We start from the raw sequence: 14023 nt of genomic DNA, 5'->3' as shown, positions 1-14023 counted from the left end.
AGCTCCTGGTGGTTGCGAGGCCGGCCTCGTCCGTGAGTCATGGCGTGTCGGCGGCCGCAGGAGAGGCACGAGAGCCGCGAGTCATGGCGTGGCGGCGGCGCAGGTGAGGCACGTCATGGCGGTCGCGGCTCACCGCTGCAGGTGATGCCCGGCACGGCGGCCGTTGCGGGTGCGGCTCGCCGGCCTCAGGTGGTGCACGGCGTTGATTCCGCCGCTGTGGGCGCGGCTCGCCGGCCGGAGGAAGCAGCGCTGCCCTGCCGAGCGGGATCGAGCTCCGGCTACCGCGGGGACCCGATTGCTTTTTCAGAAAACTCACAGGGACCTGATTGCTTTTTCAGAAAACTTATAAGGACCTGATTGCTTTTTACAAAACTTACATTTGGGACCCACATGCAAGTTAACGGTCAAACAAATGGTTATCTTACATGTGGGCCCCAACTGTCGTAATTGTGATCAACTGAAAACAACTCGATGATTTGGGTTTTCTGAAACAGCCGGCCACTCATTTGGTAGTTATCTGAGAAAAATTAAAAACCGGTAGTTTTTTGGAACCCTAGCCTGTAAAGTAGTAGTTTTATGCTATTTACTCTTTTTGAGGCGAAATGGTTAGGGATAAAATGATGTGCATGCTCTGCAGGCCTAGCTTGCTAAGCACGTTCCGATATGATTAGTTTGCCTTTTTCCGGACTTCCAGGCACGTAAATCAGGAATTAGAACAAGCGAAGAATCAAGGCCTAACGATTGGTGCGATTTGGTTTGCTTTAAAGATGCTATAATTTGAGAGGTCCAGGGATGTTTTAGTTTTTTTTTTGATAGCTTACCAAGCTGACTGCTTGGTCAGGGATGACCTGCAGGTACTGGGTGGTCAATTGATTCTGGAGGTGGGTGCTTAATTTTGTAACCTAAAGAACATGGAGATCTCTTGATTCCTGATTAATTTGCACGTGTGAGCGGGAGACAGATGCTAGAGAATCACCGGTAAAAAGCACCACCAATTCTTCACACATTTTTATCCAAAAAACCAATTCTTCACACATCACAGTATATGGAACTCTTTAATATTAAGAGTATAGTAGTATTAGTATAGATACCCACTAACACCCAGGCCCCAGGGGAAAGTATTGACCGACCTCTGAGTGTCTATTGCCCTTTCGTTTTTCATTGTCCAGTAGTCGATACGATACATGCTTGCAGATGCGCTTAATGTTCTCTCTGGCAGGGCCGGCAGGTAAGTTTTTCCATTCAGGGTATTCCGAAGAGGAGGTGGCTACCACGGTCGACCGGGTTGTTCCTCCGGAGGATCCGGCACGCGCGGGTCTTCACGCCGGTGAGAGGATCGAGATGATCCGCCGGATCGTTCATCGGAAGACGGCGGCAATGGCACTCCGGCCGTGGAAAGGTCCGTTGCCTAAGGTTAGTTTGCCAAAACTTACTTTGTTTGATTTGATTCGACCGGAGGATTGGGTTACGGTGAAGCGAAGAAAGAAGGCGCGGCGATCGGCCCGGAGTCTGGGATCGCCGGCGCCGATAATGGCGGCCACAGCGGCCTCGATTCAAACGTCGAGGGCGGCCAGGCTGGAACGGCTGCTGGGTGCGGCTGGGCCAGCGCAGAAGGATGTGGGCCTGGTGGGAATTGGGCCGGAGCTACATGGGTATGAGGCCCATGTTTCCTCCGAAGTCCATCCCGGCATGGTCGAGGAGCCATGCACGTATGAACCCGTTCGGGAGAATTACCCTGCGCCGTCGCTGGGTAGAGTTAGGGTTCGTAGGTGCGGGTGTCGAGGCTATCCGGTGTGCGGTGATCGCCGGGCGAGGAGGATCTCACCGCTGCGACTGATGGCTGGCAGGGGTGCTGCCCCGCCGCCGGCTGCAAAGAATGGCGCGGCGGGGAGGGGCGTGGTTGCTCCGCCCCTGGCGGAGGGTTCGGGCCGTGGCACCCCTGTACCGCACGGGCAGCGGCCGCCGTCGCCAGCTGCGGGTGCTGCGGGCCGGGGAGGGGCGCCTCCCCCGCAGCACCGCAGAGCTCCGCCTCCTCCCATGAGGCAACAGGCGGGGATCGCCGCGAACCAGGGAGCCCGGCCTCCGGCTATGCTGCCGCCTGCGGCTGGGCGTGGCGGGCTAAGGCCCCCGGTGCCGGGAGTGGCTCCGTCTGCTGCTGGACGGGGAGGGCAACGACCGCCTGCTCCGGTGGTGCCAACCGCTGTGACGGCGGTGGCGGGTTCGGTTGGTCACCGTCCCCCTGCGCTGGGGGTGGCTACGGCTGGCCGTGGAGGTGTTACCCTCGAGGCCGTGCATGCGCCTTCGGGAGGACAGCAACGTGCACCTCCGCCACATCTTGTCGCACGGCCGGCGCAAAACCGCTTTGGGCAGACGCAGTCATAGGCCAGACAGACTAATAACAATGGAGGTCCAAATGATCCACCCCGAGGCAAGTGGGGGGATGACGGGTATGATGCATATGGTGTTGGTCAGCATCGAGGATCCTCTTCCACGGGAGGAGGCCGTGGATATGCATGGCAGAGTGACGGGTCTGCGGAGAGACCGTTTCTCGGCCCAGCTGGAGGTTTTGTTGAGGGAGCCTCAGGACCGGATATTCGACAAAGAGGTGGTTTTCGTGGATATCGTGGTCGTGGTGGGGGCCGTGGGAGGTTTCGCCGACCGCCTCCACCCAGGGTAGCAGACCCTGCCGTAGCGGCAATGGAGACTGACCATGTTCACCCTGAGCTACTACCCCAGGCGATGGAGGTGGTGAATGCATTGGCCGTGGTTGACGTTCCTGAGACTGGGAAGGGGATTGAGGTCGCTGATAGGGCTGATGCTGAGCGGGCATCCAAATATGCGCGCAAGAAAGAGAGGATGCTTTGTTACCGGTGCGGGGAGAAAGGTCACTTCATTGCTGAATGCGTGGCTCAGCTATGTGAGTCTTGTGGCAAGCCAACACATACATCGGGGGAGTGCCCTTTTTTGAGGGAGCAGATTCCAGCTCTTACAGTGTACGGCGTATATTGTGCTGAGTTGATGTTTTTTGAGTCCGCAGCTGCGAGAGAGATCCCAGTTGATACTCAGAGTCTCACTACTGGATTGGTGAAGGTCACCCAGGGAGATGTCTCACAGGCTCAGATTTTGCAGAGGCTTCAGGAGTTGGCTCCGGGTGATTTTCAGTGGGACCTTGTTTTCATTGAAGAAAGAGTGTTCAGAGTTGAGTTTCCTATGATTGAGGACTTGCAGCGCTTGCTGAGCTTTGGGATGTGTAAGGTGCCAGGCACCAATTGTATTTTGGAGTTTCACGAGTGAAAGAAAGTAGAGCCTAAGGGGAAGCCTCTCACTCGGGTGTGGTTGCGCTTCTCTGGGGCACCATCTGAGGCCCTGACTGATGTTCGCGTTGTGGCTAGTCTGGGTATCATGGTTGGTAAAACGGAAAAGGTTGATATGGCATTCACTCGGGCCCAGGGGGTGGCCAGATTGCGAGTCAGTATTTTGGACATAGAGTACGTCCCGGACGTGGTCAACTGGACATATAGGGGAGAGGTGTTTCCCCTTGAGATCGAGTTTGAGGACGCCGAGTTGTTTGCTGAGGTGGCTACTGGTACTGATGTGGATATGCACGATGGGGACGATAATGCTGGTGCTAGGAGGGAACCGACTGATGAGGCTGGACAAGAGTCCAACGGATCGGGACCTATATCTCAGGGGCCCGAGACTGGATCCGGAGTTGAGCCGTCTCCTACTTCGTCTGTGCCTAACAGCACGCTGCGGTTTGGATCTTTTCAGCCTGCGTCGGCTCCTCCTCGGCTTTGGAGTGATCGGGTAGACTCTGACGATGCTTTCGAGCACTCGCTCCCGGCATTGGGCTTTGGATCGGCTGTCCGTCCTACGGACGGAGTCCGTGATACGGGTGTGTCTGAGCCGACCCTGGGGAGGATAGGCGATGTGGAGCCTCAGGTGGCTCCGGTGCTCCCAGGGTCCTTGGTGACTTCGTGCAGCCGGACAGAGGTGGACTTGGTGGCTGCACCGAGGGGGGGGGGGGCGTCGGGGCAGGCGGCCACGATTTCCTCTCCTTCTACCTTGTCACCAGTGTTGACGGCTTTGGCGCCGGTGGCCGACTGTGGTGGATCATCTCTGGGGCAGGTGGCCCCGGATGTGCGCCACGCGGGAGCTCTGCCTGCGGAGGGATCGCCGGAGGCGCTAGGCGGGCGTCAGGGGCAGGTGGCCCCGGCCCCCCTAGTCTCGACGGCGGTCGGGACGGCGGTGCACTCGGCTTCGGGGGTGATGGCAGGGGGGCGGCCTAGGGCAGGCAGCGTTTGCACCCACTTCCCCTGGCCTTCCTCCCATCCTTCGGAGGTCTCCCTCGTCTGAGCCTCCTCCGAGTGCCGCTACTCGGGAGGAGGTTATCGCTTTCGGAGGGATCCCAGACCCGGTCTCCGAGGGGAGACGGATGAGCTCTCGACTCCAGGACCTTCCGGAGGTTGATGATATGCAGCAGTGGTGCGCTATGCGGGCGGCCAAGCTTCGTGATATTGAGGTCACAACCGGTATGTCAGTAAATTTATCCAATTCCATTTTGCATTATTCTACGGATGAGATTATTAATAATGCAAACCAAGTAGGGGTTTCGCTTGGGAATAATAATTCTGAAATTACAAACTCAGTTAACGATCTCCTAGATTTGGAAGCGGAACGTGCTTTAGAAACCATTAGAAACCTAGCGGCAGTAAGACCTATGAATGGTGCTGAGATTGATGCATTGGGGGCAAGAGTTCTTGACCATTTTTGTGCGGATCTTGTTCCTCCGTCTGCGGAGTCTGAGGAGGAGGAACTCAGTGTGGATGATGTAGTAATTCCACAACCGGAGCCCGGTTATGAGGACCAGGCTACGGGAAATAATATTCCTAAACGTAAGTGGAAGCGGAAGGTGTACCCTGCATCTGCGGTACGTAGGAGCGCTAGGATTCGTACGGCCAAAAAATTCCATGATGACCTATGAAAGGAATATTCTGGAATAGCAGAGGTCTTAAGGACTTGGCTAAACGAAGGTTTCTCGCGGAGGCATCTTTAGAGCACCGATTAGATTTCATTGCACTTTCTGAAACTGGTCGGGATAATTTTGCGTCACAGTTTCTTAACACGCTGTCGGGAGGTGTAGATTTCGATTGGCATTGCCTTCCTCCAAGAGGGAGATCAGGTGGCATTTTGCTTGGTGTGAGATGTGATTCCCTTGAAGTTCGTAGCGTTGTGATGGGTGACTTCGCGGTCAAATTTCGAGTCAGGTCTAAAGCAGATGGGTTTAACTGAGTTCTGGTGGCGGTATATGGGGCCGCACAACCTAAGCTTAAACCGGAATTTCTGGCTGACCTTTTTCGTATTTGCGGGTCTGAGCAACTCCCAATTTTGGTTGGGGGGGACTTCAACATCATTAGGAGGAGGGACGAAAAGAATAACGATAACTTTGACGGCAGATGGTCATTTATGTTTAACACCATCATTGAGAGTTTGGATCTGAGAGAGATCGAGCTTTCTGGTCGACAATTCACCTGGGCTAACTCTTTACCTAATCCGACCTATGAGAAGTTGGATCGGGTACTAGCAAGTGCCGAGTGGGAACAGAAGTTCCCTCTCGTGACGGTTCAGACTCTCACGCGCGGGATATCGGACCATACGCCTTTGTTCGTAGACTCAGGCGAGCCAAGGCATGTGGGAAACAAAAATGCCTTCTCCTTTGAAACGGCATGGTTTGAACGAGAAGGTTTCCTTGATCTCGTAGCAAGGGAGTGGGCTACGGACACAGGGGGCAGATCGTCTGTTGGGAGATGGCAGAATAAGATCAGGCATTTGAGGAGCTTTCTCCGGGGATGGGCCAAGCACCTTAGTGGAGCTTATAAGATTGAGAAGGACAGACTTCTGGATCTTATACAATCCCTAGATATTAAAGCTGAATCAACGATTTTGCAACCTGCTGAATTGACTTTTAAGCTTGATGCGGAGAAGAGGTTGAAGGAACTTCTCCGCGAAGAAGAGCTGAAGTGGGCGCTCAGAGCAAAGGTTCGCAAAGTAATCCAGGGGGATGCGACCACTCAATTCTTTCATCTCATTGCGAATGGCAAACACAGAAAGAAGAGAATCTTCCAGCTCGAGCAAGACGAAGGCACAATTGTTGGTCACGATAATCTGAAACTTTACATCACCGAATACTATAAGCAGTTATTTGGACCGCCGGAGGATAGCGCTGTGTCCCTCGATGAGTCCAGGAATGAGGATGTGCCTCAACTAACTGCTTCTGACAATGCTATTTTGGTTGCGCCGTTTACGGAAAAGGAGGTTTTTGATGCCATCTCTCAGATGGAGAACAATAAGGCTCCCAGGCCGGATGGGTTTCCGGCGGAGTTCTATAAAAAAAATGCTGGCATATTATCAAGGGGGATCTATTACCTATGTTTCATGACCTTTTTGTTGGACGACTTCAACTTTTTCACTTGAATTTTGGAACTATAACACTGCTACCAAAAAAGACCGATGCTCTGAGGATTGAGCAGTTCCGACCTATATGCCTTTTGAATGTTAGTTTCAAAATTTTTACCAAGGTAGGGACTAATAGGCTCACATAGATTGCACATTCTGTGGTGCAGCAGTCCCAGACATCTTTCATGCCGGATAGAAACATCCTAGAGGGGATGGTGGTCTTGCATGAAACGCTCCATGAAATCCACTCAAAGAAACTAGATGGAGTCATCTTTAAAGTGGATTTCGAGAAAGCATACGATAAAGTTAAGTGGCCTTTCCTACAACAAGCCTTGCGTATGAAAGGTTTCGACGAGGTCTGGAGAAGCCAGGTTGAATCTTTCACGCAGAAGGGTAGTGTTGGCATTAAAGTGAATGACGACATTGGTCATTACTTCCAGACACACAAGGGCCTGCGGCAAGGGGATCCAATGTCCCCTATTTTGTTCAACATCGTTGTGGACATGTTGGCAATTTTGTTAGGAAGAGCCAAGGAGGCTGGCCAAGTGGGAGGCTTGGTGCCTCATTTAGTGGATGGAGGAATTTCCATTCTGCAGTACGCTGATGACACTATCATCTTTATGGAGCATGACTTGGTAAAAGCAAGAAATATGAAGCTGTTGCTATGTTTGTTTGAGCAATTGAGTGGGCTCAAAATTAATTTCCACAAGAGCGAGTTGTTCTGCTTTGGTAGAGCCAAGGAGGAACAAGAAGCCTACAAACAATTGTTTGGGTGTGGTTTGGGGGAGTTGCCTTTCACATACTTAGGAATTCCTATCCACCACCGTAGGCTTACGAACAATGAATGGAAGTGTATTGAGGATCGATTCGAAAAGAAACTAAGTTGCTGGAAGGGTAAGCTCATGTCCTATGGAGGCCGTTTAATTCTTATTAATTCGGTTCTCACGAGCATGCCCATGTTTCTTTTGTCTTTCTTCGAAGTCCCAGTTGGTGTAAGGAAAAGACCGGACTTCTATCGATCGCGTTTCTTTTGGCAGGGAGATGAGCTAAAAAGAAAATACCAGTTAGCGAAGTGGGATATCCTTTGTAGACCGAAAGACCAAGGGGGTCTCGGGATCGAAAATCTTGAGGTTAAGAACCGATGCCTTCTCAGTAAGTGGTTGTGGAAGTTATCTTCAGGAACTGACGCCACTTGGGCTCAAATCCTTCGTAATAAGTATCTTCAAACCAAAACTTTGTCTCAGGTCACGGTTAGACCAACTGATTCACCCTTTTGGAAAGGGCTTATGAAAGTTAAGCTTTCATTGTTTCAGAGGACAAAGCATATTGTTGGTAATGGTGCCAGCACGAGATTCTGGGAGGACACTTGGCTCGGAGGTGCGCCCCTTGCAATCCAGTATCCGTCGTTGTATCGCATAGTCCAAAGACGCGACGCTCTGGTTGCAACGGTCTTTCATTCGATACCCCTTAATATTCAGTTTAGAAGGTCGTTAGTGGGCAATCGTTGGGAAGATTGGCTACATCTAGTTAGGAGACTGATGCATGTCCAACTTTGACAACAACCTGATAAACTACGCTGGAATCTCACTAGGTCGGGTGAATTTACAGTTAAATCAATGTATGTTGATGTCATTAATTCGAGCTCGATTCCTAGCTCCAAGCATGTGTGGGATGTCAAAGTTCCTTTGAAGATCAAAGTGTTTATGTGGTTTCTACACAAACAAGTTATCTTAACAAAGGACAATTTAACAAAGCGCAATTGGACAGGGCCTACTAGGTGTAGTTTCTGTGATCAGGGTGAAACCATTAAACATTTGTTCTTTGATTGCCCACTAGCTAGAACTCTTTGGACGACTATTCATATTGCTTTTAATATTCCTCCGCCGAATTCGGTTAACATGTTATTTGGAACATGGCTAAACAGGGTAGAGCCCGGGTTAGCAAGACATATTCGCGTGGGGGTGTGCGCCTTAGTGTGGGCGCTTTGGAATTGCAGAAATGATCTGGTCTTTAACAGAACAACAAACATTCATTTTTTGCAGGTCATCTTTAGAGCTACGGCGCTTATCCGTTCCTGGTCGCTACTCACTCCGACGGAGGCCAGGGAGCTTTTGGTTACTGGTGCTACCCGATGGGAGACGGTAGCTCGGGATATCTTCAGCCGGTTTGGATGGCGGTCATGTAATAGGATAGGCAATTAGTTTACCTGTCTATTTTCGAGCCAACCGGTTGTGGTTTATCCTTTTGTGGCTAGCTTGTGTATCTAGCCTTCCGGCTCTGTGTGAGCCTTTATCTTCTTTTTTTGCTACTATTGAGACTTCGAGACTTTGTTGATACTATTTATTAATAAGATGGCCGTATGCATCATTGCTGATGCAGAGGCCGGGGATCACCCCTTTTCGAAAAAAAATGAGACGGGGGAGTAATTGGGAATATACAGCTAGCTGGCATTACAGTCCCTTGGTACATCGTGCGATGTGTGACGTCTGTGCACTGCATGCACATCCAAGCACTGCTTTCATGTGAAACTTTTCGTGGATTGCGGATTGCCCTACGTGCAGAAATATCTACATGACGCATGTACGATTTCTCATTTGGAGTACCAGAGCAAGCTCGATCAAATATGCTCAAGATTTGGCGAGCTACACACACACGTACAGATGCGCTCGCGTCTGTCTCTTCGTCTCAACAAGAATATGCTTAGCTATTGGGTTTACGGCGTATCATCATATCTTGTAATCTCATCATAGTTTATCCGGACGCCTCGATCGCAAACCCCTTTCCAGTGTTGTGATCGCGCACTAGCTAGCCGTATCTATTTCCACGCAATGTTACATGCCCTAGTTACCATCCAAGTATATCTTGCCAAAGTGCCCAATGTTAGCAATCTGAGTATCTAGCAAGCTAGCTAGCCAGTGTGCAAGCGTTTTCTCCACCTTTTAAAACTTGCGTGCAATGTACGTACGATTAATTGGTTGCAAGTCCCACATTTGACACATTGTTCCATCCAAAGAAATTTTAGCTTCTGTCACGACCCCGATCCAATGCCACACCGATTTAGCATGTAACATCTCATATCACTTTGCGGCCTCACGCACGGTATTCTCACGGGTGTCGCCTTACCAGGCCCGGGACCGTTTGTGCCTTTTGGCTCATGTATATGATAGTGTCGCTAACATCCATATGACAAAGAACCCGGGCTGACATGACTAGTCGTGAACCCAAAGTGGCGCTAACTTAGGGCATCTCCAGCCGTTGGCCCCCCAGGAGGGGCAAAAAATCACCCCTGGAGGCGCACCGGCGCTAAACCGCGCACTGGGGGCGTGATGCCCCCTAGTCGCGGCGCCCACGGTTCGTTCAAAAAAGTCAAACACGGCGCAAAACGACTCAAATTTAACGCAAACATCGGCGAGTTCGTTCAAACTTAAACATATTTTACAAAAAAAACTACCGCGGGCTACCCCGCCGTCTCCCTCGCCCGCCTCGCCTCCCACCCACGCGGTTCTACATGCCGAGGAGGCTGTAGAACCGCGTGTAGTCACCGCCGCCGCCCCCGCCTACGCCTCCACCGTCCCTGCTGCATCCCTCCCCCGGTTGGCGCGGCGGGTTGGAAGGTCCGGGGGCGTCGTCGTCGTCGCTGCCGAGGACCACGACGCCGTGCTCGTCCTCGCGCCCACGCTTGCGGGCGGCGATCTCCTCCAGGGCCCAGTGGGTGGAGAGGCGTTGGCGCCGATGCGGACGCCGGAGCTACGGGTGCGCGCGGCGACCGACGTGCCCTGGGGCTCCGGCTTGACGGGCCGGAGGCAGGGCGAGCCGCCGGACGAGGAGGAGGACCCTCCGGTCTCCATGCGCCTCGGGGTCCAGGAGCTTCCCTGGCGGCGTGAGAAGGAAGGAGGAGCGGGGTACTTGAGGCGCGGCGTGTTGCCGCCCTCGATGTACTCGAGGACGGCCTCCAACGTGCGCTCGGGCACGCCCCACCACCGACGCCGGCCGGCGGAGTTGAGCCTGCCGGAGGGCACGACGCCATTGGTGGCCTCGAGCTGCTGGGCGTGACGGCGGCGGAAGTACGGGTCCCAGAGCGGGCTGTCGGGGACGTACCGTGGACCCTCCCTCGCCTCACGCGGCAGGTTCGAGCGGATGCGTGCGATCTCCGCACGGCGCGCCGCGCCGGTGGGTATCGGGGGCACCGGCACGCCGCCCGCGCTGATCCTCCACGCCACGGGCACCCGCATGTTCGGCGGGACCGGCTACTCGGCCTCGTAAATGAGGCGAGCCTCGTCTTCATGAAGATGGCGGCGACCGAAGCCGTTCGCCGCCGCGCCGTCGCCTGGAAAGCGCTCAGCCATTGGTGTGAACTGGAGACGGCGAGAGAGAGGAGAGGAAAGGAAGGAACGACGGCGGCGGGAGAGTGTGAGTCACCGAGTGCGCCGGGGCGCGTCATATATAGGCCGAGGCGCCGCCCACACGCGTGGCACCGTGTGTACGCGTGGCGGGCGAGGGAGGGCGAGGGGACGCGCGTCGTCCGGTCTTCACTGCGCCGCCCGTGAGGCATCAATGGCGCAGGCTGACCGGCGCGGCAGTGCGCGGCAGCTTTGGCATTGATTCACCGCGGGAAACGAGGTGATGAGGACGACGAAGGGCCGAGAAGAGAACCGTGTCGCTGACATGGCGGGCCCGCGGCTTCTTCACGCCAAGAAAGTTCGCCCGGCGCCCCCGAGCGCCCCCCAGCGCGCCGGGTTTGGGCTGGGTCCGCCGGCGCTGTTTTCGGCCCAAGCCAGCGAAAATCGGGCTACTGGGGGCGCGACTGGGCCGTTTTTTCGGCGCCGGCGCGAAAAAAACGCCTGGGGAGGCCTTCTTGGGGGCGCGGCTGGAGATGCCCTTACAGGGACAGGCATACATGACCCAACAACGAACGTGTCGGTCAACAGCGAGTGAATACGGGCTGTAGCAGCTGGGCTAGTAGGACTCCAGAGAATCTGGGCTGTAGCAGGCTATCAGGACTCCGGTAGACACCGCGTGAAATTTCCCCGAAGGGACAGACACAGGAACGAAGAAGGACACATGCCGGTCAGCCTAAGTGTTCCGGAGCAGTAGCAAGCTACCATGGCTCAGTGGAAGCACTAGGAGACATTTCCCGGTAAGAGAGGCTACCAAGGATAAACAACTAGGTTGTCAGGTCCCGCACATACCAAGCATTTCAATAATATACACACAATATGCTCGATATGTGCAGATACAACATGGTATCACAACATGATTTTATTCAATAGGCTCCGAGGAGCGAGATATTACAAACATGGGTCTCTCCACCCAACATTCAGAGCATACAAGTCAAAGCACATGCGGAAGCTTAACATGTCTGAGTACAGCCAACTACAAATGAAAAAGGCTGAGAAGTCTGACTAACTACCAGATCCTGCCGAGGGCACAAGATCGTAGCTGAGGTAACAAGTTAAACGTCGAAGTTCACGCGGAACTACTAGTGAGACTGAAGTCTCTCTGCAAAAACATAAAATAGGCAAACATGAGTACAAATGTACCCAGCAAGACTTACATCAGAACTAACTACATATGCATCATTATCAACAAAGGGGATGGTGGGGTTTATCTGCGCAAGCCAGCTTTGACTCGGTGGCTATCCTGAACTACGACTGCAAGTAACTCTTTTGAGGTGACGCACACGAGTCCACATATTCACCATATCAATACACCACTATGGATCCGCTCCCGTCTCCCTATGAGAACGCCATCCATAGCACTCACGCTTATCTTGCGTATTTTAGAGTATCCACTTTCACTTGTCTATGAACTGTACAGGCAACCCGGAAGTCCTTTACCGCGGACATGGCTATTCAAATAGATGATGTTAACCCTGCAGGGGTGTACTTCTTCATACATGCTTCCACCACTTAGCGTCTGCACACGACATGTGCTCGGCAGACTTCAAGCGAAAGCCGACGTGGGTGTAGACCACGACCTACCTAAACACTCAAGTCTCTAGTCCAGGTTTATCGCCTATTCAGGTTCCATCCGCATGGAGTCCGGCCGAGGTTTTCACATACGGCCCCGAATGATGTGCGCAGGGTTCCCGAGACACCAAACGGGCACCCAGTACACCGTGCCACGTGCCTACCGCATCACAGCCCACCCCTCGGGTCAGCGCTGCGCACGACCTCCAGCATACTACAAACACCAGAAACTACTTGCAACTCCTGGACAGAGGACGAGGGTGATTAAGAAGTCGAGCAGGGTCATATTTCAGGGCCCAATGCATGGTAATAGCTGTTTCATGGATTACAAACACAGAACTCAGCTCCCGAGGACGGCTTTGATGAGACAACCCACCATGTACTCCTACATGGCCTCTCACCGCTACCTTTACCAAATCGTCTTCACACACTTAGCTCACACACGGTAGGCCATGTTCACCACATTCCAATTCATCCCCGATGAATCAGACCTGACTCAACTCTAAGCAGTAGCAGGCATGAAAAACAAGCATGAATGAGTAGGCACAACATGCTTAACAACTCCTACTCATGCTAGTGGGTTTCATCTATTTACTGTGGCAATGACAGGTCATGCAGAGGATAAAGGGGTTCAGCTACCACAGCAAGTAACAGATGAATCGTTGTTGTCCTAATGCAGTAAAAGAGAGCAGGAGCGAGAGAGTAGGATTGTATTGGAATGAACAAGGGGTTTTTGCTTGCGTGGCACTTTTGAACATAGTATAGTTTTTCATCGGTGCCATCGAACTCATCGTCAGAACTACATCTATCGAGAGGGGACAAAATACCGGCAAACAAGCAAGAACACAATCAATGCAATGCACAATATGATGCATGATTATGACATGTTAATATGCTGTGATTTGAGCTAATGCAACTAGCAACAGATTAAATGGAGTTGGTTTGAATCAAATATTCAAAATCAAACTCCATATGTGATGGTTTAAATGCCCTTTATATGATTTGTCCTAAACAACAGCCATAAGTTGTTCTAACATGCATGAAAAGGGTACATATGGATAGATTGGATTTTACTGATCATTTTTCATATATAATTTATCTTATTTGGAGTTACGGTTGAATTTTTATGAATTTTAGAAGTTTAGGCAATTTTCTGGATTTTCTAATTATTTAGAATTAAACTAATTCCAGAAAATGCATTGCTGCGTCAGCACTACGTCAGCATGACGTAAGTGAGTCAATGGAGCACGGTTTAGGTCAAACTGACCTGTGGGGTCCACTAGTCAGTGATCCAGTGCTGGCTAGTGTCACTGACAGGTGGGGCCGGGTCAACAACCACGTCAGCAAGTTAGCACTGACGTGTGGGGTCGGTCAACGTGTGACGTGGCCAGATCAAACTGACCTGTGGGCCCGTGGGGGTTAGTTTAATCTAAACGCAAACAAAACCCGGGTTAGTCAGGGCGTGGGGCCCAGCGGTCAGTGGGTCAAGGGGGTTAACTAACTACTAATTAAGCCCTAATGATGGTGCCACGTCAGCGGGTTAGTGCCGGCGATAACCGGAGCACGGTGGCGCTCACTATCCGGCCAACTCCGGCGTC

The sequence above is a fragment of the Triticum dicoccoides genome, chromosome 2B (assembly GCF_002162155.2).
Source record: "Triticum dicoccoides isolate Atlit2015 ecotype Zavitan chromosome 2B, WEW_v2.0, whole genome shotgun sequence".
NCBI classification, from domain to species: domain Eukaryota; kingdom Viridiplantae; phylum Streptophyta; class Magnoliopsida; order Poales; family Poaceae; genus Triticum; species Triticum dicoccoides.
Note: the sequence above shows the minus strand (reverse complement) of the source record.